The sequence below is a fragment of the Hyperolius riggenbachi genome, chromosome 2, assembly GCF_040937935.1.
Source record: "Hyperolius riggenbachi isolate aHypRig1 chromosome 2, aHypRig1.pri, whole genome shotgun sequence".
NCBI classification, from domain to species: Eukaryota; Metazoa; Chordata; class Amphibia; order Anura; family Hyperoliidae; genus Hyperolius; species Hyperolius riggenbachi.
Window position 1 is genome coordinate 86,076,278 of NC_090647.1, and position 26,622 is coordinate 86,102,899.

Genomic DNA, 26,622 nt, shown 5'->3' on the forward strand with positions numbered 1-26,622 from the left:
TTTGCAGATCACTGATATATACCATTGGCACTTTATTTGGCCTAAGGAAGTGGGCGTAGACCCACAAATCGTGTTGTCTGTGCTTATTAAAAGTCATATTTATGTGAACTATTTTTACTGGGTTTCAACTCAGTTTTATTCATCATTGGGTGCCTCTTAACATCTTTGTACTACTCATCCTCCTCCTTTGGAGGGGTGTAATGGTACCTAGTGTCTTTGCCACAGATAGAACTTTTGTTGTTTTACCAAGAGTGTGACTGCCTGTTCCAACTGGGCACCCGAGTGGCATCGGCTTTATATGTTTCCACCTGCTGCCTGTGGTTGGTTGCCCCTTACAAAATCTTCCTTTGTGAGTATCTAAATTTCCTGTGATGTTTATCACATGATCAGTGATATATTGCACCATTTGGGCTACAGTTGTCTGTTTTTTTTTCTTTTTGGGGTGTTTGGTCACCCTCCTGCAGGTCCATGTATGTTGTGGAAGCTTCTTTCCGTGTATATTATATTCTCAGTCTAGATTACGTCTCTCAGCTGGTGGTCAAGCGGTGTGATTTTACTCGTTAGAAGTGGATTCTTCTAGCCATTAGGCAGGTAATTTCATGATGCGTGATCACATTTATGCTTATCTAATACACTTAATCTAAACTGCTATAACCAATCAACGACAAATTCATTTGATAGAGAATAAATGCCCTAGCCTGATGTAGAATTCCCCATCGAGGACTGGCCGAAAGCATGACTTTACACAGCAAACCCAGATTTATTACCTCAGCAACTTCCAGTGTGGAGAGAATATAAAAATGAAAGAGGTGTGCAAAACTCAATCCCCAGATGTGTCCTATCAGAACATGATTTAAGAAAAGCCCAGAGAGGACGTGACTTTGTGTCAGGGATTTTTGTAACTTGGTGTACTAAGCAAACAAACTCTGTATATTAGAAAGAACAGCTGCTATAACAATGTTACCAAATGTGGATCCAGCACATTAACACCTATTATATTTCGTATTTCAAAGAGGGAGGGATTGATCTGTGCCAACACTATTAGAAAGTGTGCTAGGGCCTTCTGAAAAGACAGGTCCGAGGAAAAAAACAAAAAACAAGATCTACTTACCTGGAGCTTTCTCCAGCCCCTGGCAGCCTATCTGTCCCTCGCCACAGCTCCGGTGTCCCGGTATCCCCTCCATTGCAGATACTGACTTTGTCAGGTCGGCAGCTACTGTGCCTGCACAAGCGCGTGGCCGTGCTGCTTGCACTCACATGGCTAGGAGCCCAACCACAGGAGTGAGACCGCGCACTCCGTCCTAGTGGGAAAGGCCCCCCAATGACTATGGTCACTGTACAAGATTTCCCTGCAAGCTTTCGAGACTTTAGATTTCTTCTTCAGGCATGATACAGAATAATCTAAAATCACATGCTTACAAAAGAAGAGAGAAGCATCTAGATCTTACAGAGGTCTATCAGGACATCTTCCGGTCTCCCATTCCTGCTTGCAGACCCCCAAAAGATTACCAACAAGGGCTTGTTGGTATTCTGATTTGGGGTGCGCTCTTCTTCAAGCATGGGTGCGGCCTTACTGTGCCTACGCAAGTATGACCCAACCTGCGCAGTTAGCCAGAGCTACTCATACACTAACAGCTGTCTGCTATTTCGTAGGCGTGGCCGTGCTCGCACACCTGCCACGCTCGTGCCAATCAGCTGCTAGGACCCGGGAAACGGAGGAGGATTGAAGGACAACGTTTGAAACCTCTGGGGGATCCAGAGGCTTCCCTCTCCTTAGGTAGGTATGCGATTTTTGCTTTAAAGTTTTGAAAGCTTGCAAGTAAATCTTGTACAGTTAGTCATTGAAGGTATTGCCTAAACAATCTCTGTTGTTATGTCTTCAGATTTTCTCTATGACTAACACCGGACCACACGCAACTGGAAATAGATCAGTTGCCAGTTTTAAAGTTTAGCTTTAAAGTGACACTGAAGCAAAAAAAATATTCTCATATTTGTACTTTCAGCTATATATTTCCATGCAAAAAAACAAAATACAGTGACAGACACTTGAGATAATAAGCTTCAGAAGATAGAGCTCTCTGTGGCTTTTAAAGTCAAAGAGATCAGTGGATCTTTTGCATAGATAACAACTGGAGTTACTCTTCCTGTACTGGAAACAATATTAGATTCATATCTCTGCTGCTAATGTTTTATTTCTTAGCTGTACTACACATACAAGTCATTCTATCATAAGTTTATTTTCACTTCAGGTTCCCTTTAAGCACTTGTTTTGTGTTGGTTAATGAACTATACAGGAAAGGCTGAACTACAAACTACAACTTTTTCCTAGTTAATACATAAACTATGCATAAATAACACTTCAAATAATACACTATATTAAAGCACCAGAAGAATGAGAATATTGATAAAAAGTGTACCAAATGGGGTAAAAAAGCATCCTGTGCAGTAAAATCAAGTAAAAATGAAGTCAGTCAATGGGAATCTGGGGCAGCTACAGAACGTAATATTTCTCTGATCCAGAATGAATATGCAGATTGGAGGAGAGTAATGTGTGAGGCTGATACTTCTTCTGCCTATCTTCAGCCTCAGCACGATAAATGTGATAAAATGATACATGTATTTCATCTTTATGCATGATATGTCTTCTTTTATTGCCCGCACTCGAGGAATCGTTTCACGATATGGTTTGATGGCAGTGACAAGTCAAACAGTAGTAAAACATGATTGGCAATATCTTTTTTTTCTTCTCCTTTTCAGTTGGTGGATTTGTTTTAGGTAAACAAGCCCTCATGTCTACTATTTAAAAGGAATCTACTGTATGTGGACTGCCTCCACCATTGTTGAGTTTTTTTAAAAAGGTGCAAGTTCTGAGGATGTCATTCTGTAACCTGTTCACGGAGCTCAAACAGGCATCTGTCCACTTCAAGAAAAAGCACATAAATCCAGGCACATTGCCTCAAGTCTGTCCACTTCAAACTGGCATTTTTACAGTGCTGGCATGAAAATAAGATCATTTTTCTTCTTCTCCATAAAGGGAATCTGTAATTAAAAAAAAATCCCTCTGGGGGATAATTACCTGGATCCTAATGAGGATTCCCCGTCCTCCTCTGTCCCTCTGTTAAGTGCCCAGGTCCCCCGAAGTGCAGTGATGTAAACATTTACCTACCGCGATCCTGCGCAGGCGCACTAGCCGTTCTTCGGGTTAAGGCGGAGATAGCCGAACTCGGTCGAGCCGCTCTACTGCGCAGGCACAAGTCCTTTTGCGCCTGCGCAGTAGAGCAGATCGTGCTTGGCTATTTCCACCTTGCCTGAATGAAGAGCCGCTACTGCTCCTGCACTGGATCCCGGAGAGGTAAATAAATTAAGCCTTGTCAAGCTTGTTGGGGGAGGATTTGGGGGAGCCAGCGCTGGATTCCCTGCAGCTACAGAAGAGGGGGAAGCCTCATTGGGACCCCAAGGTAAGTATCCCCCAGTGGGTTTTTTTACAGAGTCTCTTTAAAGAAAGCCTGAGGTGGGCACCTAAAATTTAAAAAACCTCTGCTACTTCATCCAGGGAGATGGGCGGAGCAGGTAGCTGCCATCTTCGCCGCTTTGTTGGCCTGCAGCAAGTTGCTTTCCCTTTTGTGACCTCTGGAGTCACGACACTGGAAGCAGGGAAATATTCTCTCCCAAGATGCAGGGCGGCGGGGGAGCGGCAGGGGGTGCAGCCAGGGAGCGGCAGGGGGCGGGCGCAGCCAGTGGCAGCTGGGGAAAGCCTGTAGGAATACCCTTAGTGGGTGTTTTGAGCAGTGAATCCTTCCATTACCCTCTGAAATAGCGACAATTATTGTTGCCAATCTTGGGGTGCTATAGCGCGGCTGTGGGGGGGCAGAGAGCGACACAGAGGCATGTCATGAGGCAGGGAACATGCCTCTGTGTCTCATCTGCCCCCCTTCGCACCGCCTCAGGTTTTCTTTATTGAAAACCTGTGACTTGTTAGATCCTTTCCTCGGTAAAGGGAAGCCTCTGGAGCGTCATCCTCCAGTAGAGATGGTCGGACATGCTGATTACTGATTCCACAGAAATTCTGATTTCTGTTTTCTGATCTTTTTTTTTTTTTTGCCATTTTTTGCATTCTCTGATTGGTCAAATACTTCAAGTTGACTCTGCATTCTCTGACTGGTGCAATGCTTCCGAGTTCTGTGATTGGGCTAAAACTACCGAGTTGTGGTAATGTGGTAAATCTGCAGAAATCCGATTTCCATTTTCCGATCGGAAATGCGGAAATTTCATTTCTGTGGAATCAGAATAAGCATCCTTTCCTCCAGACCCAGGGCTGGATTTACCATAAGGCACCGTACAGGCGTTTTATGTGGCAGAGGCGGCTCCCCTTCCTTCCTGAATGTTCCCTATCTCAGCAGAGCTGGAGGGCGATGTCACTCACCACCCGTCTAGTTTAGTCTGACAGATCTCTTCAGTACCACGTGCCAAGTGCTTAGATCTGCAGAATACACCAGTGCTCATATTCCATTCACTTTTTCTCCTAAGTTTTCTCCAAGGTTATATTTTTACACCAGCTGCCTTTTAAATCTCCAACAAGAGAAACAATACTTAGAATAATTTGACTGCAATTTTACACCTCCTTTTGATACTTTTAAATTGCAGAGTGCTGAAATTTTATTTTAACTACTTAAAGGACTTACGAGGCGAATTTTTTTTAAAAAAAGTTCAGTACCTGCGTGAAATTTGAATGCACGGAGGACACCATCCGCGCCCTCCGTGCAGTTCCACCGGCTCCCTTGTATTTCCTGGAAGTGAGATCATTCACTTCCAGGACTTTCTGACTGTGGCCATCTTGTGGCCAAATGGTAAAACTATACCCACATTCATTTTTTATTAAATAAATACATTAAATTACATTTAAAATTAGCTGTTTACTCCCCACACCACAAATTACCCAAATAAAGTTTTTAATAATAAAGAAATGAAAAAAATTACAATTTAAAACAAAACAAATCCATAAATAGTTACCTAAGGGTCTGAAGTTTTTGAACATGCAAGTCAAGTGAGTATATTAATATAATTTTTTTTAATTATAAGCTTGTAAATAGTGATGGACGCAAATTGAAAAAATGCACCTTTATTTCCAAATAAAATATTGGCGCCATAAATTGTGATAGGGACATAATTTAAATGGTGTAATAACCGGGACAAATGGGCAAATAAAATACATACGTTTTAATTACGGTAGCATGTATTAATTTCAAATTATAATGGCCAAAAACTGAGAAATAATGATTTTTTTTCCATTTCTTTTTTAATCTTCTTGTTAAAATGGATTTAGAATAAAATAATTCTAAGCAAAATGGACCACCAAAAGAAAGCCTAAATGGTGGCGGGAAGAAAAAAAACAAGATATAGGTCATTGTGATAAGTAGTGATAAAGTTATTGCCGAATGAATGGTAGATGAAAGTTGTTCGGATGCATAAGGTGAACAACACTGTAAGCTGAAGTGATTAAACAGAAGATGAAAAATGATCTCCTAGGAGAAAACTTAGAAGAGAAAGTGAATGGAATAGAGCCCAGGGCCCATATGGAATTCATCTTTTCTCCTGAATTTTCTCCTAGGAGATCATTTTTCACCTTCTGTTTAAAATAACGTTTCAGCACTCTGCAATTGAAAAAGCACCAAAAAGGTGGTGAAAAAGAGCTATCAAAAATATTTTTCTTGTTTGCTGGTGATATAAAAGGCATTTTTTGACAAGTATGAAAAGATCACTCTGAAGAAAAAGTGTATTACATACGGGCCCTGGTCTCTGTCCTTCACTATTTTTTCCCTTCTAATGTTTTACCTGTCACTTGTGTAGGAATAGCAGAAATTACACATGATGAAAGCAAGCCAATGAGAAACATAAAAAACGTTTGTCCCGGGATCAAATCTTATTGCAGACTTTCCATAAGGTTTCCTATGGCAAAATTGATGATCTCTCATTATAATAGGCAAAAACAACATTCTTGCTACAGCGTTCTCTTTATACAAGTCCCATTATGTAAGGAAACTAGGAAAAAGATTATAGGCTATAAGCTTGCAAAGGCATGGGTCTATTAATTTGTATCTGGTGTCATAGAAATTATATAGTAGAATTGTATTATGGCCAAGCTGAAGTCAGGAGCCTGTTGTTGTTGTTATTATTATTCTTATACAGAGCAGGGACAAGGTCCTCCAGCACCCAAGGCTGAGACACCAAAGTGTGCCCCCTATCCCTCCCACCCCAGCCATCACACACTGATTGCTATTAGACTAAGAGGCACCCCAGGGCTCCCAACACCTTAATCTCTAGTTATCTGGCTTGGAGTCACTGCCATGTATCCCCTTTTCTTATTTCTCTCTGCCTCAAACAGAATAGGGGAATGATAGCTGAGTGAGTTGTGCACCCGTCCTACACTGCGCTCTCTCGCCTCTGCCTCAGCCTGGCCCTGTTCTTATATATTATCATATATATTAGATCATCAGATTATCAAATTATTAGCTGAAGTCACAAGCCTGCTGTTATTATTTTATCTACTTGTATATTATCAGATGATAAGATATATTAGATCAGTTTGAGTTGTCTTTATCTCCTATCACGGTCCCTGGAGATCCCAAATATGGGTAAAAGAACCACCCCCAAGGCTGGAGGAGGTAATCGGGGACACACACAGTGAGCTGATTTAAAGGACTTTTGGAAACTGGTACACAGGTCATGTGACCAACATTTTAAGGTCTTAAAAAGGTATTTGAGCTTAATTTGCTTCTATAACTATGAGCTTGAGTGCTTTGGCAGCTGGTGTGTACAGCACATAGAAAACCATCCAATTAATACACTTTAGACACTTTAGACACAATTAAAACACTGTTTTTTAATTTCCTATAGGCTTCTTGGATGATGTGTTTTGTCTTTTCATTTCCTTTTTACTCCTCCTGTCCCATAATGTGATACTGTCCACATAACAGAGCCTATAGTCTTAGTTTTCCATTTCCCCAGAGCTCACACGTTAACTGGATTGACATAACTGCTAGTGCAAGCATGCACAGGAATCATTCACCAAGGCCACCAAATTCCCTGAAGTGGCACATGTTAAAGGCACTAGTCACCTCTGTACCACTAAATAATCTCTGCACTCTGACCTGTTATTTTGCACTGTGACTTCCGATGACCTCGATTATAGTCACAGGTCATTGGATGTCCTGTGTTCTGGAAACATGTGTGAAAGCCCCCATTTAATACAGCTGACCATAGCATCCCATCCATACCAGTCCATGATGTTGTCTTCATGTAGGAAATAGTCTTGCTTCTGAGCTGCAAAAGAAACAATGCTAGCCAAGTGATAAGGTTCTCCTGCAGTTATTTGTAGCTAATGTACCGATTGACGATAGTTCAAGATGGGCTTTGCCAGCAGAGATTTTATGTCATTTTAGCACTGATACCTCAACTGCACTCCAGGATCAGTTCTGATCATCCCTGACAGATGCAGCAGTATTCTCAGTGCAGAGTGCAACAGAGGAGGTATACAATCATTAGCAGTGTATTTTTTCCTCAGTGCAGTCAGTTGCAATCTCAGGTCACAGCCTAAACTCCCTGTGAAGGTTGCAAGTTAGGGCCTGAACTTTGTGGAAAGGTGAGCAATGCACTCTAAGAAGTCAACGGTAGCCCAAATGGTGCAGTATGTCACAAAGTATATCAAAAATGAACATTAGACGAAATTAATACTTACGAAGGGAGGTTGCACAGGGAGCAACCAACCACCGGAAGCCAGTGAAGATGCACAAACCCAACTCCACTCTGCTACCCAGAGAGGGTGGTGATGGTCACACTCTTGAAAAACAGTAGTAAGGTCCTGACATGTGGCACCAGCCAGGTGGTGACCAGACTTAGCCCTCACAAGGAGGAAAACAGGCACAAATGGGGTAAGAGGCACCCAGGAGTGTATAAAACTGAGTTAAAAACAAATAAAAGAAAAAGGGGAAGGTGGCTTGCCTCAATAATGACAAATTCATATGTGTAAATATAATGAATTTTTAATAGGCACAGGCAATGCATTTCGTGAGTCTCTGCCCACTTCCTCAGGCCAAATAAATTGCTGAAAGGTTTCAAAAGCCAGGCGCAGAGCGCCTCTTAAGCCTAATATACTATATGCTCTTTATAATCCACCAGTATTAGCAAAGTAATGGACATCTGTAGAATGTTTCAAGGCTTGTGTGATTTTGACTTCTGTAATCTAGTATTGGCTGAAGCTCATCTCCGCTGCCTGTTCACCACTCCTACACCCTTTACTTGTAGTGCACAGCACAGGCGCTGCATGTCCCCCCAACACATGGAATGTCTACAGACATGTTCAAGCTGGTCACATTTGTGTTGAATTAATTTTTCATCTTACAGCTATACATTATGTATGGCTACATACATTGCACATGTAAGAAGGGCTTCTGTACAGTCCTGGCACAGATGCAGGCAGACAGGTTGATGTTACATATGTGAATGTGACATATTGCTGTACATTCTGTCAGGCTCAGTGGTGGAAACTAAACTGCGTATTGTATATGGCCTGAGAGACTGGAGACGTATGTAGCATACAAACTGGAAGAGATAAGACACATGGGTAATTCCTGTAGCACGCGGCCATATTTTTATCATTGTTTTCTTACCAGCAGTAAAAATGGTGGAATACAGCTGTCTGCAGTGGTGTAGCTAAGGGGCTTTGGGCCCCAGTGCACGATTTACATTGGGCCCTCCAAGCATTTTATACATAACAATTCATAACCTGCTAAGGACATCCACAGTAAGGGCTGGTGCACACCAGAGCGGTTCTGGGGCGTTTTTTAAAAGGCTTGCAGGGGGAAAACCGCTTGGCTAATGTAAGTGAATGGGATGGTGCACACCAGAGCGGCTCGTTTTTTCCACAAACGCAAACTCGGGGGCTGCAGCATTTTTTAGATTTCTGAGGTGTTTCTGCCTCAATGTTAAAGTATAGGAAAGTGGAAAACTGCTCTGAAAAACGCTAGATCAGATCGGTTTTCCAGGCGTTTTTGTTACAGAAGCTGTTCAGTAACAGCTTTACTGTAACAATATATGAAATCTGTTACACAAAATTGCTCCAAAAAATACTAGGCATGTTTACAAAATCTCTCTAAACATTCCTAGAAGCGCTCTGAAATCTTCTTCAAAAACCTCTACCGTTTTGCAGATCTGCTAGAGGTGAATATCACTATTCAAAGCATACAATAGATCATTACCAGCATAGCATCATTGAAAAGCTATTACTGTGGTTGAGGGAATGGCCCTAGTGGGCCCCTATGGTCCAAGGGCCCTGGTGCAGTCGCTACCTCTCCATCCCCTATTGCTACTCCAATGGCTGTCTGCTAAAATGAACCAAACATTTGTGACTGTGCATAATGGCAACCAATAGGCATTCCTCCTGATTGCCCCTTTTTAGAAACAATACTCTCTGACCCTCTATTTTTCCTTGTCCTTCCTTTAGATGTGACAGGTGGTGAAGTGTGATTCTCAAACTACAGCACTTACGCTAAGTTTGCTTGCTTGCCGCTCTGTTCATGGGTGGGTTAATCAGGTGTGACTGTGTGAATCAAAAAGTATAAAGAACAATGCTTGTCTAACTACATATCCTAGTCTTCCTGCATAGTGTAGAAACACGTGGTAAGGGGGAAGCAAAGTGTGCTGAAGAAGGTGATGATGGGCAGTGGGCATGGACATTGAGTGGCCAACAACTTAGAGACATCCCTTATTTGAAAGTAAATCAGTCCAACAGTGACTTAGCGTGACATAACAATGCAGAGTTGCTTATATAAGGAACGCTCAGTTTTGGAGGACGTGGTTATCATGGAAGTTAATGTTTAATTGTGTATGACAAAAGATTTAAAGAGAAACCGCAACCAAGGATTAAACTGTAGCTGGATACCCTCTTTCCCATGATAAATCTTTTCTTTTTCACAAACGGATCATCAAGGGGCTCGGTATGGCTGATATTGCGGTGAAACCCCTCCCACAGTGTGATGTCAGGACCATGGTTCTGACATCACCCTGTGGGAGCCTTGTTGCATTGTGGGAAATAACAGCTGTTTACAGCTGTTTCCAACTGCCAAAAGAACAAGCAGCATCTCCTTCCACTGACATCACCTAACAGCAGTAAAAATGTCACAATGTGATAAATGTCAGAATGTAAATCAGGAAGAGGAAACATTTTGCAATGAGCAAACACTGACTAAATAATTTATACATAATTATTGTAAAAATGAAGCACTTTTTTTATTAATTATTTTCACTGGAGTTCCTCTTTAAGTGACTTTGAGTAAGGGATTATCATTGTTGCAAGAAGAGCTGGTGATAGCATCTCTGAAATGTCAACTCTATGGGCCTGTTTGCACTACACACAGATTGGATGCAAATTGGATGCAGAAAAACTGACTCCAATGAATGCCTATGGGAAAATCTGCATCAGAAAAATCGCGTTTAGTGGAAACAGGCCCATAGGCAATCATTGGAGTCAGTTTTTCTGCATCCATTCTGCATCCAATCTGCGTGTAGTGGAAACAGGCCCTACGCGATTTTTCTGATGCAGATTTTCCCATACAGTAGACATTCATTGGAGTCAGTTTTTCTGCATCCAATCTGCGTGTAGTGGAAATATGCCCTTAAGATTTTCTCACCCAACAGTATCTCGGGTGTCTAGAGAGTGGCAGTTGAGAAAAATAAACTTCAAGTGAAAAAGGCTGGTGAGCGAAAGGCGTAATAGGTGAGTAGCACACGTAGGGCTTAAAGGGGAACTGAAGAGAGAGGTATATGGAGGCTGTCATGTTTATTTCCTTTTAGACAATACCACTTGCCTTGCAGCCCTGCTGATCCTCTGCCTCTAATACTATTAGCCATAGCCCCTGAACAAGCATGCAGCAGATCAGGTGTTTCAGTGGTTCAGACTTATAAGTCTGATCTGACAAGACTAGCTGCATGCTAGTTTCTGGTTTTAATCAGATACTACTGCAGAGAAATAGACCAGCAGGGCTGCCAGGCAACTGGTATTGATTAAAAGGAAATAAATATCGCAGCCTCCATATAGCTCTCTCTTCAGTTCCCCTTTAATTCACTAAACCATGATAACTCATAGCACAGCCGTGCTAGCATTTTCACGCGCAATCGCAAATTTTCACGTGCAATCTCAAAGAAAATTTGCGATTGCGAGCGGAAATTTGCAATTGCGCATGAAAACGCTAGCACGGCGGTGCTATGAGTTATCATGGTTTAGTGAATCAAGCCCATAGTCTGCAGCAACAGAAGGGCAACAACACAACTGAATTCAATGCAGGTGCATCACAACGCTTATCCCAACACACAACAAGATGGACTTTGCAAAGGATGGGCTTTAGCAACAGGAGACCATCAAGAGTGCCTTTGGTATAACAGAAACATAGGAAAAGACACCTGTTGGGGGCTCTTGCCATGGTGCTCGATCAGATTAAGTTGGATAATACACATGTATTGCTGTAATATGCCACAGGATGCCTTTTGCTTGTCCTCTTTTCTCCTCTCTCTAAGAACAGAATAGGCTGCTCACCAGCACATCTGTACACTGATCATAGGTAAACTATCCCCCGAAGTGATCATGGATGATCATAGCAGGTGACACTTACCCCACCTCTGAATGCAACATAATGCAGACCAGTATGGTCTTGTTGTGGATCTGCTGCACAGCATACACCAACATGGTCTTATGTAGCAAATAGTCGGTTAGCAGCACTGAAATATTAAATGCGCGCGTTACATTACTATTCATCCATCCAGGGATACTGCTGAGTTGGTTGCGGCTTGGGTATAAGTGGTTTTTATGTGGCTTGGAGGGTTGAGGATTTCCCCGCTGTAGAGAATGAAAAGAAAACTGCACAAGCGAGAATGAAAGGGCTCAGCTGCCGCGGATCTTTGTAATTGCTATTCTCTTGTGACTTTGCATTCTCGGTGAACTAAAATGCTTCTGTCAAGCCGAGCTGCTGCAGAGCGGGAGAAAGAATCATCTATTTCTTCTTTTAGCATTTGCAGAATTCCGCTGCATTCTGCAGGATTCTCCTCTCCACATCATTTTTCATGCTACGCTTGATTGATCTGGGCTCTCCAGGTCTCTTATGATCTTCCTTTAGCGGTGTCAAAACTCGTCCGCAGCAACGGCGCTGCTGTCTCAATTGTTCGACATTAACATTGCATGAACTCACAGTTTACTTCCTCCCTACGTAGGTGGCCCTGATGCTAATTAGAAAGGAAATGGCTTGCGCACGCAAGGTGCACGTGCGCCGCGCTTTATGGTCCAATTAAACAAGCGAAGGTGGGGGGGTCGGTTTGTTTACAGGCAGATGTGAAGCTCTTCCTGCTGCCGTAAGAATTTCTATAGCGCTGTGGCCTGTGACTGATGGCAGCTGCACGAAGATGAATGGCGGGAACTGGCGAGCGCCAGGATCAGATAGGTTATTATAGAAGCCGTGTAGAAAGCTTGCCCTGTTTTTTTTCTTTATTGTATGTTAATGCAGAAGGCTTGCTCAGCAGAGCCTGGCAGGCAGTTCACTCCCGTACATACTTGAGCCGCGCTCGTATTGCTAAGATTTATATAGAGATTGTCGCACACCACTGAGGCTTATGTATTATTTAGGAGTCCATTTAGAAAGATCATTAAAGAGGTGTAATGCAGTTTCATATCATTCACAATAAAACACTCTGTATACAAAGGTGCAAGGGCGGCATAGGCCCGAGTAGGCCGTGCAGCCGCACAAGCGCCCGTGTTGTCTGTGGCCAATGCAGCTCCATTACACTCAGGCCCAGATTATCCTCTGGGTGGGATCACACTTGCGGAAACAGGAAAGCAGCAGCGTTTCAGCATTCTTGGCCGGCAGCTCTGAAACACAGAAATACTGGACTGTGTCATTGAGCAGAGACAATAAAACATTTAACCTACCTTTTTAAAGTGAACCTGAAGTGAAAATAAACTTATGAGATAATTTTTTTGATTCCTGGTATACCTCCAAGTTTCTATAGGATGAGAGAGACTAGGAGCCCAATGGTGCAGTATCGTAGGATCAGTTGGTATATGTAAATGTATAAGAAAGCTACTCACAAAGGTGGGTTGTTAGAACTTACAGCAACTGTCAGAGCCTGCTGGAAATGCTGTCGATCACGAGCATGAGCACCTTTATTCAATCCTTTATTAACCACTTCAGCCTTCAGTCATTTTCACTTTATGCATCCGAGCAATGTTCACCTCCTATTCATTAGCCTATAACTTTATCACTACTTATCACAATGAACTGATCTATATCTTGTTTTTTCCGCCACCAATTAGGCTTTTCTTTGGGTGGTACATTTTGCTAAGAGCCACTTTACTGTAAATGCATTTTAACAGGAAGAATAAGAAAAAAACTGAAAAAATTCATTATTTCTCAGTTTTCTGCCATTATAGATTTAAAATACATGCCTCCATAATTAAAACCCACGTATTGTATTTGCCTAATAGTCCCGGTTATTACACCATTTAAATTATGTCCCTATCACAATGTATGGCGACAATATTTTATTTGGAAATAAAAGTGCATTTTTTCCGTTTTGCATCCATCACTATTTACAAGCTTATTATAAAAAACAAATAGAAATATTTCATCTTTACATTGATATTTAAAAAGTTTAGACCCTTAGGTAAATATTTTAAGTTTTTTTTTTTTTTTATTGTAATTTTTTTTTATTAAACATTTAATTTGGGTATTTTTGGGAGGGCGGGATGTAAATAGTAATTTTTTTATGTAAATATATGTTTATTTTTTTTATTTTTTTACATGTAGATGTATTTTTACTTTTTGGCTACAAGATGGCAGCCATGAGTTTGTTTACATGACGTCACTGTAAGCGTAACATGTACGCTTAGGGACGTAGGGGGACGCAAGAGGCAGAAAAAGCGAGGCTTCCGAGAGAAGCAGACGCTTTTTCTGCGGGGGAGAAGAATCAATCATCGGGTACCATGTCCCGATTGATTTATTCCTGGGCTAACAATCCGCAGCCGGGAGCGCGCGTGCTCGCGTACGATCGGCCGCGGGAGAGCACATGCGGGAGCTCACCCTGACCCGGCGGTGGCAAGGTCATCGGTGAAGGAGGTGGGTGGTAGGCACTAGGTGGTGGAGCTCCACCACCTAGTGCCTACCACTCACCTACTTCACCGATGACCTTGCCAGCACCGGACATGTAAGCAATGTATGGAATCACACTGTTATTACACTTGATCTGCATCTGAAGTGCTTGATGCTGCGATGAATATTGACTGTCACATCACTCTATTTAAAATAAAATTTGTGGGACGTAAGGTGCACGTTTGCCCTTCTTTTTTGCTTCCAAGCAAGATTATACTAGTTGTTCCTTCTTTAATACAGAGCACACGTCCAAGTGACTGTCAAAACTAGCAGCATGCAGTGTTGCATGGCCACAGAATGTATTGACCTGTGTGACCCTCTTAGCTCATGTGCAAGCCTCACAGGAAGTGACACACACTACAAATCTGTCCACAAAACCTGTCCAACCTACAGACCTTACTCGGAGGTACACACCTAGCCGCTTACTCTGCTCCTGCAATGAACTTCGCCTAACCCCCCCCCCCAGCATCACCCAGTCCCATGCACACCTCCAGGACTTCTCAAGAGCTGCTCCAACACTATGGAGCTTCTTGCCTCCACCATTAGGGCAGCCCCCTCTTTCAACACCTTCAAGAAGGCCCTTAAACTCACCTTTTCACTCTGGCCTACCACCTCTCACAAGTGCTCTAAACCCACAGCTGAACTCTGGTCCCCTACCTTGCGTGTCCCTACCTCTCTCTCTAGATTGTAAGCCTTTGGGCAGGGTCCTCCTCCTTTTGTGTCCTACCTGATCATGCACCTCCATTACTGTGCACCCATGCTATGCATCTGAGTGATCCTAACTTGCCTAATCTCCATGCTCCTATCCAGTGACTGACTAAGCATTACCTTGTACTCATACTGTGCTGCAGGATCTGGATTGCGTGTATTCCTATATTGTCATATTGCTGTATGTCACCCTTAAATATTGTCTGTAACCTAAACTAATGTCCAGCGCTGCGTAATATGTTAGCGCTTTATAAATACATTAAATAAATAAAACAATAATAAAAATTAGAAACCTTATCTCACAGAATCTCAGCTGTTTTAGAATTCATTTTTTTCACCTTGGTTATCCTTTAAAGAGTTCTGAAATGGCAGCCTCCGTATTCCAACCAGTACAGGTTAAATATCAATGATTTGTTCTGCTTAAAGTTGCATCTGCACATGAAATGGATACAAGACTCGTGTCCCTCAGCCGGGAACAGAGAAAATAATAATCAGAAATCCAGGTTACATTTTATTAGCAGACTTGATTCTTCTACGATTTGTCTGGTGTGTCTGGCGAGTGTCATTAGAGTGGAACACAACATTATTCAGCCCGGGTTTCCTCTTCAATAATTCATTTAAAGTGAGAGATGCCTAAATAAAGTACGTCTCAGCTTGAATTTCATTTTCTTTGTGGCACAGAGACAGAGTACATTAGTAAAGGCCTGGAACGCTGTGAGAGCAGGATAATGGCCATTGTAATATAGCAAAGGTTCCTCCTCAGTGCTGTTACTTATAGTAAAATATTGTGGCTAGTGGGTAGGAGTGCATTGCAGTGGCTTGTTTGTGTATAAAGAGAGTCCTGGAACCCCGGGAGCTGTGAGGGTTACAGACAGTCAATGAGATGCTAGTAATCCCAGTTTGCATTCAGATTGAATGCAAAATGCCTAGAGATTGCAATTCAGCCAATCAAGCGTAAATATAAAGCAACTACTGTATATTGCTTGTTATCTTTAGCTTTCATTTCCAGGGCTGTGGAGTCTGTACAATAATCATCCGACTCCAACTCCGACTCCTTAGTTTATGAAACCCCCGACTCCAACTCCAGGTACCCAAAATGGCTCAGACTCCTCAACTCCGACTCCTTAGTCAAATTCTTACCAGGGCTGAGGATTTGGTACAAAAATCATCTGACTTCGACTCCTGACTCAGACTCCTCAGGTTATGAAACCACAGACTCCGACTCCAGGTACCCCAAATTGCTCCAACTCCGACTCCACAGCCCTGTTCATTTCCATGCTAACTTTATCAGTAACCCATTATTTAACAAATAATTGTTTCTAAAACTGTTCCCTGTGCTTTTACGTTTTGACTCCTCAATTATCATTTTTTTTAAATTCCATGTTACATAAAACCCCAAACAATCATACACTAATTTATATTACACAAACAAAACGGTCGGGGGTTTAAGTTTAGACACCAACAGGTTAAGGTAAGGCACCATGGGGGGGGGGGGGGGGGGGGGGTAAGTTGCCCATGGGGGGGGGGGGGTTTCAGGTTAGGCACCAACAGTGGAGGGTTCTGTGTGAGAGTAGGGAGAGTTTAAGTCATAGTTAAATATTGATAAATATTATATATTATTATATTATTATATATTAATATATATGAATGAAGTAGTACAATACTCACCACACCGCTAAGTGTCAATTAACGGCATTTATGAACTGACGGTGCCTCTAACCTTAGTGTTAAGCTCTGAAACACTGCTGTGGAATTCGTTAAAATGTGACGAATTTTAAAGCTGGACAATTCTGCTAAAAAAAGGTTCGGTAAGCAAAAACAATGCACCGTGAGACTGAACTTTACAAATTGGCCTGCTCATCCCTATCAACTAGTTGAAAAAACGTTATTGGCACACACATCATTAACAAACAATATGAGGCCATTATGTCCAGCTGCTATAAGAGGCCATTTTAAATTATTTTAGAAAATGTAAATTTATGACTCAAGATCATTTAGTAAATGTAATATTTATGTAGAAAAAATATCAATATCAGATATATAACATTGAAGTTAATAGCAGTAAGTGAATTATACTTAGCTTTTAGGCTAGCTTCACACTATACAATTTTGTTAAATAAATTAGACGTTAGATTAAGTATTAACATCTTAAAAACTCATTAATCAATGTTTGATCCTTCCCCATACATAAGGTACTGTCAAATTTGTACCAACTAAGAATTATTTGCATCAACACTGCCATATATACTCATGCAAACTCAAAATTATTTGTACAAGGATTTCAAGCTTGTTCTGTAAACGCTGCATTTCATTTATAATGCTGTTAATGTACACATTGTACAAGGGGCGTAGCAATAGGGGTTGCAGAGGTTGCGACCACATTGGGGCCCTTGAGTCCCAAAGGGCCCTCCCTCAACTACAGTATTAGCTCTCTACTGGTCCTGTGCTCATAATAATCACTTCTATAGATACTTTCAATAGTGGTAATCATTACCAAACTGTTCCCCATCCCCGTCTTGCACCTCTAACGCTGTAGTTGCCATTGGCAGGTTTTGGTGTGCCGTTTCAATTGTTATGTATAGAGTGCTAGGGGGCCCCATTGTAAAACTTGCATTGGGGCCCACAGCTCCTTAGCTACGCCACTGCATTGTATCATTGCATACTGCCATCTAATGGTCCTATGTGAAATGGACAGAATGCGCTCTGTACTGTAGCTATGCGATTTAGGCATTTTAATACTCTCCCTCTAATAGCTGCACCCACCTGACACCTGTTCCTGCTTTTTATGTGCTTTTGTTTGTTAGCCAGTAGTAGTACTGTATTGCCCTTATGCAGGTGTGCCGTCATTTTAAACACCATAATCTTTATTAATTCATTAACCATGAAAATGTTTACCGCTTTAGCCATCTGGGGAGAAGTAACGTCTGACCATTAGTGCGTTTAAGATTTCATTAACATTAGCGCAAGCATGAATGATTATGTTTTACTGTAATGTTATAGTACTTACTCTATTGCAAAAAAGATCATCTTTTTTTTCCTATTTTCCTACTTAACTGGAAGGAGAGGTCATCACCAGCTGGATATAATTAAAGGCATTTCTCTTCTCTCTTTCCTGAAGAATCTCATTTTCTACAGATAATCACACAGTGTACATTACCGGTAATTTGTAGAAATGAATGCTGAAATGAAGTTAGTCAGTTGGCGTTATTTGCCAAAGATGATCCACCTGCCGCCTGCATTCCAGCAGTATTCCATACATGTTTATGTGTTTGAAGCAGGAAATGATGTCACCGGATTTAGGAAATGGAAGAAGGAGTGATGCATTAAACTTTTTACTACACATAATTTTTTTTTTCATCTCATTGTTTAAAGAGAAACTGTCGCAAAAATTTTACAATTTAAAACACATACAAATAAGAAGTATGCTTCTTCCTGAGTAAAATGAGCCATAAATTACTTCTCTCCTATGTTGCTGTCACTTAAAGTAGGTAGTAGAAATCTAAAAGAACTGACAGGTTTTGGGCTAGTCCATCTCTCCATAGGGGATAGCATAGACTTTATAAAGACACTACCTGAAGAAGATTTATACAAAAATGCTGGCCAGCCTCTGTGTTGCTGCACACTTTTGTGGCAGTTGGGTTGAGCAACTGCCATGCACTAAGTGCATTTTGAAAATAAAGAAATCCCTGTGAACCCCCCCATGAGAAGATGGGCTAGTCCAAAACCTGTAGGTAATGTCAGATTTTTGCTACCTACTGTAAGTGACAGCAACATTGGAGAAAAGTAATTTATGGTTTCTTTTTACCCTGGAAGAAACGTACTTCTATGTATATGTTTACATATAATTTGAATTTTAAGATTTTTCGCAACAGAGGTCCTTTAAGGATTTTTATGACTTTAGCTCCCTCAACATTTATTCAAAGTAAAAAGGCAAAGTAAAGTTTTGAGATATTTACCAGCTTGTTGAGCATAAATTAACTCAATTTGAATCTAGTAACAGAAGAAAGAAAAGCAGGGACCCTGAGAGACCTTTATAGTGTACAGTAGTATGTATTGGTAAGGAATGGATAGGTGGCAAAGTAAGTATCGTTATACTCACAAACATGGGTTACCACTCAGGCAACCACTGTAGATGCAGGTGGGAAGATTAGACTTGTTCACACGCAGGATTAAGAAGTCGCTCTCTGTATATCGGAAGAAGAAAAGGGGTAACACCCCTCCACCAAGGGTGGATTTGAGCAGTATTTACATGAACAGAGGCATCAGAAGAATAAAAAAAAACTACAATTTTTAGAAAAAAAAGAGGCAGTGGTGGACTTACCTACTTTGAAAGGACACAAAAATGTAATAACGTTTAACAGATAAATGTATTTATACACTCCACATCAGAGGCACTTCCTACAGACCCGGACGTTGTGTGTTGTATACTCCTTTTGACTGCCTGATGAAGCAGGATCACGCCTGCAAAACGCGTTGCAAATTATCGTGGAGTATATAAATAAACATTATTACGTTTGTGTCCTTTCGGAGTAGGTAAGTCCACCATTGCATCTCCTCTTTTTAAAAATGTTAATTGTTTTTTTATTTTTCTGGTACTTCTGTTCATTTAAATACTGCTCAATTTGAATCTACCCAGTGATTTATGACTATTTTCTCTGAGCACTGTATCTCCTGTACCCCTGATTGTATCACAGAGCTGTAATGAAAGAGTGTCCTTTTACTTACCTGGGGCTTCTTCCAGCCTCCACAGTCTTGTAGGTCCCTCGCTGTCCTTTTCTGCATACCCAGCACTCCCCACCTTCCCAATTTGGTGAAAATGTTTGCAATTTTATCAGATTTGGCAACCAGCTGTGACTATTTATAGCTATTACCACCATTAAAGAGACTCTGAAGCGAAACAAAAATTGCTATTTTTACCTGGTAGTTCACTTCAGTAGTTTCAGTAGATTTAAACCGCCGCATCCCCGTGGAAAAACAAGGGGTTTATACCCACCAAATCCCAGGGCAAACATCCACGATTTGAGCTGCAGCTCTGCCTCTACTGACGTCAATCGCCGTGCGGATCTCCTCCTCTCCCCGCCCCTCTCTGTGAAGGAAAAGGGGCGGGGAGAGGCGGTGATCCGCAGCAATTGACATCAGTAGAGGCAGAGCTACAGCAGAAAGCTCTGCCTCTTTCAGGAAGCGCTGCCCGGATTGCTCCCCGGGGATTGGAGGGTCTAAAGCCCTCGTTTTGGCTCGGGGATGCGGCAGTTTACATCTACTGAGAGTACTGAAGCGAACTGCCAGGTAAAAATAGCAATTTTTGATTGCTTCAGCCTCTCTTTAAATGCAACCAAATCTAACCCTATAAAATTACAGCCATGTGTATGAAAGGAAGCCACAGTACGTACATTGCGCATGTGCTAAATGCAAAATTGCAAAATCTTGGAAAATATTTCACTACAGCGGCCTTCAGGTTTCCTCCGTGTTCTTCCGGACTGCACTTCACCAATCAGCCACCTCATCCCATAGTGTAGGCAGGTACCTGCTGATGTGGTGAGCCTAAATGTTGCATTTGCACAATTTTGCATCATAATTTGCAATTACGATGCAAAATCTTATAACTTATATTTTTCTGTAAATTCTTAATTTTGTTGTGATTCGTAATGTCGCATCGCAATTTCATATTGAATCGTAATTTTGTGTTTAATTTCACGTTAATTGTAATTTCCCATTATTGTTCACGTCACATAAAAATTACAAAAAAGTATGGTAACTGCAAATTAACGATCACAAAAATACCGTAATCGTATTTACAAAAATTATTGTAATTACAAATACTACACATAAGGCCATATGCAATTCAGATTTTCTCCTGAGTTTTCTCCTAGGAGATAATTTTTCATCTTCTATTTAAAATAACTTTTCAACACTTTGCAACTGGAAAAGTACGAAAAAGTAGGTGAAAAAGTGCTATAAAAAATATTTTGAGTATTTCCTCCCTTGCTGATGGTTTAAAATGCATTTTATTGACAATTTTGAAAATATCACCTTGGAGAAAACTAAGGAGAAAAAGTTAATTGCATATGGGCCATAGAGTCATACACATTGGTCCAGTGTCTAAAAGTTAGAGGCCGTAAAACACTTGTTGTTCTGTTTTATTATGAAGTCTTAGTGGTTCTTCTTTGGAATATTTAACAGTGTTTTATATGTGCCATTTTGCTGCTCTTGTAAAAAGAGAACTTACACTGCAAACAAGTAAGATCATGAAAATTTGACAGTTGGATTTGGCAAAGATTTATTTCCTCTTAGAATCCTGGGCTTTGCACCGTCTGGTTTCGCCGCCTTTCTCCCTTCCATTATTATTTAGTGTGAGTTTCATCTGTGACCGCTTCATATTCTTTTGCCTAACATCCCGCCTTCTCCCCACTAATTTGATTTGGTTCCGTACGGCGTTTATGACATAACTGTTCATGTGCAAAACAATTTGTGCGCTCAAGTCTAAAATTAAACAGACTGCACATCCCTTGACTTGGCTATTTTATTTAATGAGGGCGTTTCCACTTTAATAACCTATTTATTTTATTAGCTATTTTTATCATGTGTTTCATTTTCAAGTTAATTTAGTAGTGGTCGGTGTCACCCTTTGAATGCTCTGAGGCTCCCATTACTTGTGCTGCGATGCTACTCTATTTGCAGTTATGTACGAAAAGCAACATCTGTGAAAGCACCAAAAATACGAAACCACATTGGCGGGGGCTGTTGCTCCTCTATTATGCAAGATGGCTCCCCACAGGGTAAACTGAAAAAAACACACACATAGAAGGAAACCAAATTAGATCCTTTATGCTGTAGATGCGGATGTGTAATACACCCTGAAGTCGGCTAAAATTCAAATAAATTCAAATTAATCATCTAGAATCGGATTGTTCATTATACCGTGGACGCCGCTGTGACTTGCCAACAGCAATTAGAAGAAGGCTGCAGAATTACATGGGAGACATTTGCCTCTGCGCTGAAAATCAAACCCCTTATCATCTAGCTCATTCACCTTTGAACTGTGTCATGTACCTGGGGCACTTCTGAACAAAGCAGCAGCCAAAGCCTAATGAAAGGGAAATCTCATTTATGTGAGATATTATGTTGCTATTTGTCATTAGTGTAGAAGGTGGTTGTGCTTTTATCTCCCTTGATGTATAACAACATAGAGGTTGAGGATTCAGAATACATTATGCTTTGTTTATAGCCCGTCTTCAGGCTCAGATCTGAATATATAAACTAACAGCTTGGTATTTAGAGAACCCAAATGTTGCCTTTTTTGTCTGAAACAGCAGGTAAGAATCCTGTCTTAACATTTTAATCACATGACCAGAAACAGTAGAGTACAGGGACTGAGTTTCAGGGTTTGTGGGTGGGGCTACTGCTGCTTTTCATTGCCTGGTCGGTAATCCGGCCCTGATTCTGTACAATGCTGCAGAAGATGTACTGCTGTTCAGACTGCAAGAGGGGGATCACAGACTGAATATACCTGAGGAGTTTGCAGCCAGTAGGAGTGAACATTTGCAGTGCAGGAAGTATCTGTGCTATTGACTATCTGTGAAGCCCACTGCAGCTAAGAGTTTTTAAGCTTGTTAGGAAACCTGAAGCTTGAGCTCAACTTGCTGGAGGTGGCACTTGATACTTTGACAGTCTTAGTCCCAATATGTAATGTAATAGTTTTAGCTATTAGTAAGGTCAACATTAAGTTTAGGTTAATTTTAGACAAGGGTTATTGGTAAGAGTTGCATGAAAGTATAGAGTTGTTTTAGCGTTAACAATAGATCAGGACGTAGATTAATGTTCAATATCATAAGACTTTGGTGGAAAGCCAGGGTTAGTGATAGGCACCTGGTTGGAACTATTTACGTTCAGTCACTAGGGCTGTGGGATAGTGGTTATTATAGGGTCATTATTATTATTATTATTTAGTATTAATATAGCACCGACATCTTACGCATCGCTGTACAGTATATACAGTATATATATTGACTTGTTACTAACTGTCCCTCAACGGAGCTCACAATCTAATTAGGGTTCAGGTTAGTTTTAATCATGGGGTAAGGTTGGGGTTGGGTGCAGAGCAGGGGGCAATGTTAGGATTAATAGGTTGTTTGGGTACAGTTAAGAGATTTAGAGGATTATATTTTAGGCAAGCTTTAATGTCCTGGCATCTGACTCTGAAGTCACTGGTGCTAAAATCATGTGTTGGGTTATTGGACTTCTCAGCCAGCGATTAGGAATTTGTAGTTAATTGCATTTCATCAGGAATTAGAAGCTCAAGCTTCCACTTCCCATTGAAAAGGTACACAGATTTGGTCATATAAGTAAAGCTTTACACCAACATAATTCATATGATCGTGTTTCCAAAATGATGCACAGGAATTTATGGAATGCAGTGGCAAGTCCAGCTCTATGTTAATGATTGAATGTGCACAAGTTCACTATTACCAATTAAACTGATATTCCTATAGCAGCACAGTTCTGCAGCTGAGAACATATCTCTATTAAACTTAAAGTGGATCTGAGATAAACTTTTACTCATTGCATAATTGTGTTCCTTTCATATAGTTTATAGGGCATTCCTCAAGCCAAATACTTTTTTTATTTTGTTTTAATACTCTAATTCCCTATAAATTAAACAAGCCTCACCCACAGCTTCTCCAGAGCGCCTTGGCACTCAGTCACATGTAGCAATGGCTTATGGGAGCAAACAGAACATGGCTGCCCTCATTGTATCACAGGAATAAATAATCATAAACTATTTAAGCTTTTTGTAGCTAGATTTGCTGTGTAAACTATGTAAACTTTAGATAAGATATATAGACAAGTTACTGTACTTGTTATAGTTAGTTTTTCATCTCGGATCCACTTTAAAGTGGCTCTGAACTCTTGCACAGGACAAAAGGAAAACATAGAAAAATCCTGCCTCTATTTATTTAGAGAGTTAAGCCTGTCTTATTCCACCTCATCTGTGACTAATCACAAGTTGTAATTTGATCTCTCCATGTGTCAGCCTGCTGCCTCGGCAGAGTAGCTAATTTGTAAACACAGGATGTTAACTGTCTGCTTACATGAAAGCAGGAAGTAGACACACAGCAGATCTACTGCAGGATTTCTATCAGCTGTAATAAAGAAATGTTTTTCTGTAAAGTTTATTATGCCATTGCTTATCTTTTAGAGCAGAGAGAAAGTTCTAAGTTCAGGTCTGCTTTAAAGTTACTGCACTTAGGTGACTTCAAATCACAGAGGTATGAGTGATGTGAGAAACCAAATGTATCCAAAGGTTCAGCTCTGTAGACCTGGGTTTGAACAGAAATCATGTTTAATAGCACAGGTGTCAAACACAAGGCCCCTGGGCCGAATGCGGCCCTCCTTGCCATTTTATGTGGCCCCTCAGCTCTTTAACCAAAGCACATTGGCTTTCCATCCAGAGGGGCACACCGGTTACAGTGTTACTGGTGGAAACATTGTCAGTTTGAGCCTGGGTGCAAACAACAACCCATGGGACCCCTCAGCAAAATTACCATGGGGCCCCTTCTTGAGATCCAAACCCCTCCATGTGGCTACTAAAACACCCCCTTCCCCCCACCACCTCAGCTTAACAAAAAGACTACGGGGAAGTGAAGGCTAGCATATTGCCTTGGGCCACATTTCCTCTTGATCCCCTTGTGCCAAAGCAGCACTTGGCCAGGTAAATATTAAATTGCTCCACTGCTCTACTCTGCAGAAGGGGGAGGAGCAGCCCATCCATAGTCTCTATAGTTACGTTATTTAGTTTGAGGCTGTTCAATAAATGTTAAATCGTAATAAACAATTTTGCCCGCCATGTTTTCGATTTTGGCCCCTTACATGATTGAGTTTGGCACTCCTGTTTTGTACGCTGATATGACTTTGAAATTAATTGAGGCATCTCTCACCCTCCATGACTATTCAGACTTTTCCAAGTAATGAGACAATTCCCTAAAAGAACTCATCAGGCTGTTATAAATACCTTTACAGCATTACTGACAACTAACTGTATTGCAAAACAATCCCGATCCCTCCCTTTGATGGCCAAATGTACAGTATATAAGCTGCACTTTTGTCACGCTCAGTAGACAGGGTAGGAGAGTGAAGAAACTATAATTATATTGGAAGCTTACTCTTTTAATTTTTAGAGTTAGATATTAATTGGTATTGTCATTATACAAAACGTTTTACTTTCACGGATGACTAATACAATAGAATACTCTACTACTAATGCATTATGTAATAATAATAATTTGTATTACTTGCAGGCAGCCAGTGGCAAACTACAAGCAGCTTCTGTTCTGAAACAGCCATGAAGGACATTGGAGATCACATCGTACACACTGTGGACTGACTCACACAGGTAAGGTTGTGTTTTCTGTCCTAGTAGAGCTCTCTGGTTGTCTTTGTGTACACAGATAAACTTCATAGAAACCAGGGTACCAATAATAATTATTATGTATATTTATATACATCTTCTGCAGCATTGTACAGAATACAAAGTCATGTCACTAACTGTCTCTCAGTGGAGTTCACAATCGAATCCCTACCACAGTTATAGTCTAACATGCCTACCCTAGTCTAAAAGTGCATACACAGGCACACTTACTGTCAGCTGCAGGGATCAGGAAACAATCCCACAGGCAACAGATTTGTTTTGCCATTGTTGTTAAAGCAAACCCAAGCCGAAACTCGGGTTCACAATTAATACATTACCCTGCAGAGAGGGAGGCCTCAGGATCCTTTCGAGGCTTCCATCGGTGGTCCGCAGTGCCCCTGGGGGGGGGGGGGGTGTTCTCAGCAACTGGGGACAGCAGACCACTGAGGGAAGCCTTAATAGGATCCTGAGACTTCCCTCTCTTTAGGTAAGTATCTGATTTTGTACCCGAGCTTCAGTTATGGTACATTGTAATAAAGTTAGGTAATTTTAGGCCTGGTTTCACACCAGGACGTTGCGTTTTAGGGGACGTTATGGTCGCATAACGTGCCCCTAACGCAACGCCTGGTGCTCCCTGGACGTCAGAGTGAGCCGTGTTGTGCAGCTCACTCTGGCGTCCGTGATGCCGTGATGCGCACTCTTGGACGCATGCGGCATCACGTGGTCCCGCCGGCCAATTGCCGCACAGAGCGGCCGCTCCAGGAAGTAAACACTGCACGTCACTGAGTACAGTGAATATTAATTAGCCATATGCCTGGCCGCTCTCCGCTCCTCCCCAACGTTACTGAGCATGTGCAAACAGTCTAACGCGGCTCTGCCGCTTACAAAGTACTGCATGCAGTACGTTATATTATGGCACAGCGTTACGCTGTAACGCAACGTGGACACTGTGAACAGCCCATTGATTTTTCATTGCTGTGCGGTGGGGTGCGTTACAGGCTGCTCTAACGTGCGCCTGTAACGTCCCACTGTGAAAGCAGCCTAAAAAAAAAATAAAAGGGGTTTTTTTTTGTGAAATCCGCTATATTTTGTGAATGTACACTATTATGCTGATATCTATATTACACTTCCGAATTCTCTGGTTGGCCAAATACTTCTGAGTCAGAAGTATTGGACCAATCAAAGAATGGAAAAGTTAACAACGGAAATCAGAATACCATGGAACTTTAAGGCCAACAACACTCAGAAATTTCTGTGTTTGATGTAAAATTTCTGCGGTATTCCAATATATGCTGTAAACTTTTGCATTCTCTGAATGGT

At 41.3% G+C, this 26,622-nt stretch overlaps 1 protein-coding gene across 9 annotated transcripts in view; it reads left to right on the forward strand.

Moving 5' to 3' along the window:
- The window catches only part of MTUS2 (microtubule associated scaffold protein 2), a 737,980-nt gene that overhangs the window by 154,959 nt on the left and 556,399 nt on the right, over positions 1 to 26,622 (forward strand). For all 9 annotated transcript variants that reach the window (XM_068267019.1, XM_068267015.1, XM_068267020.1 and 6 more), the window contains one exon: positions 25,193 to 25,287. The gene's annotated coding sequence lies outside the window, so the exon portion shown is untranslated. The remainder of the gene's footprint in view (positions 1 to 25,192; positions 25,288 to 26,622) is intronic.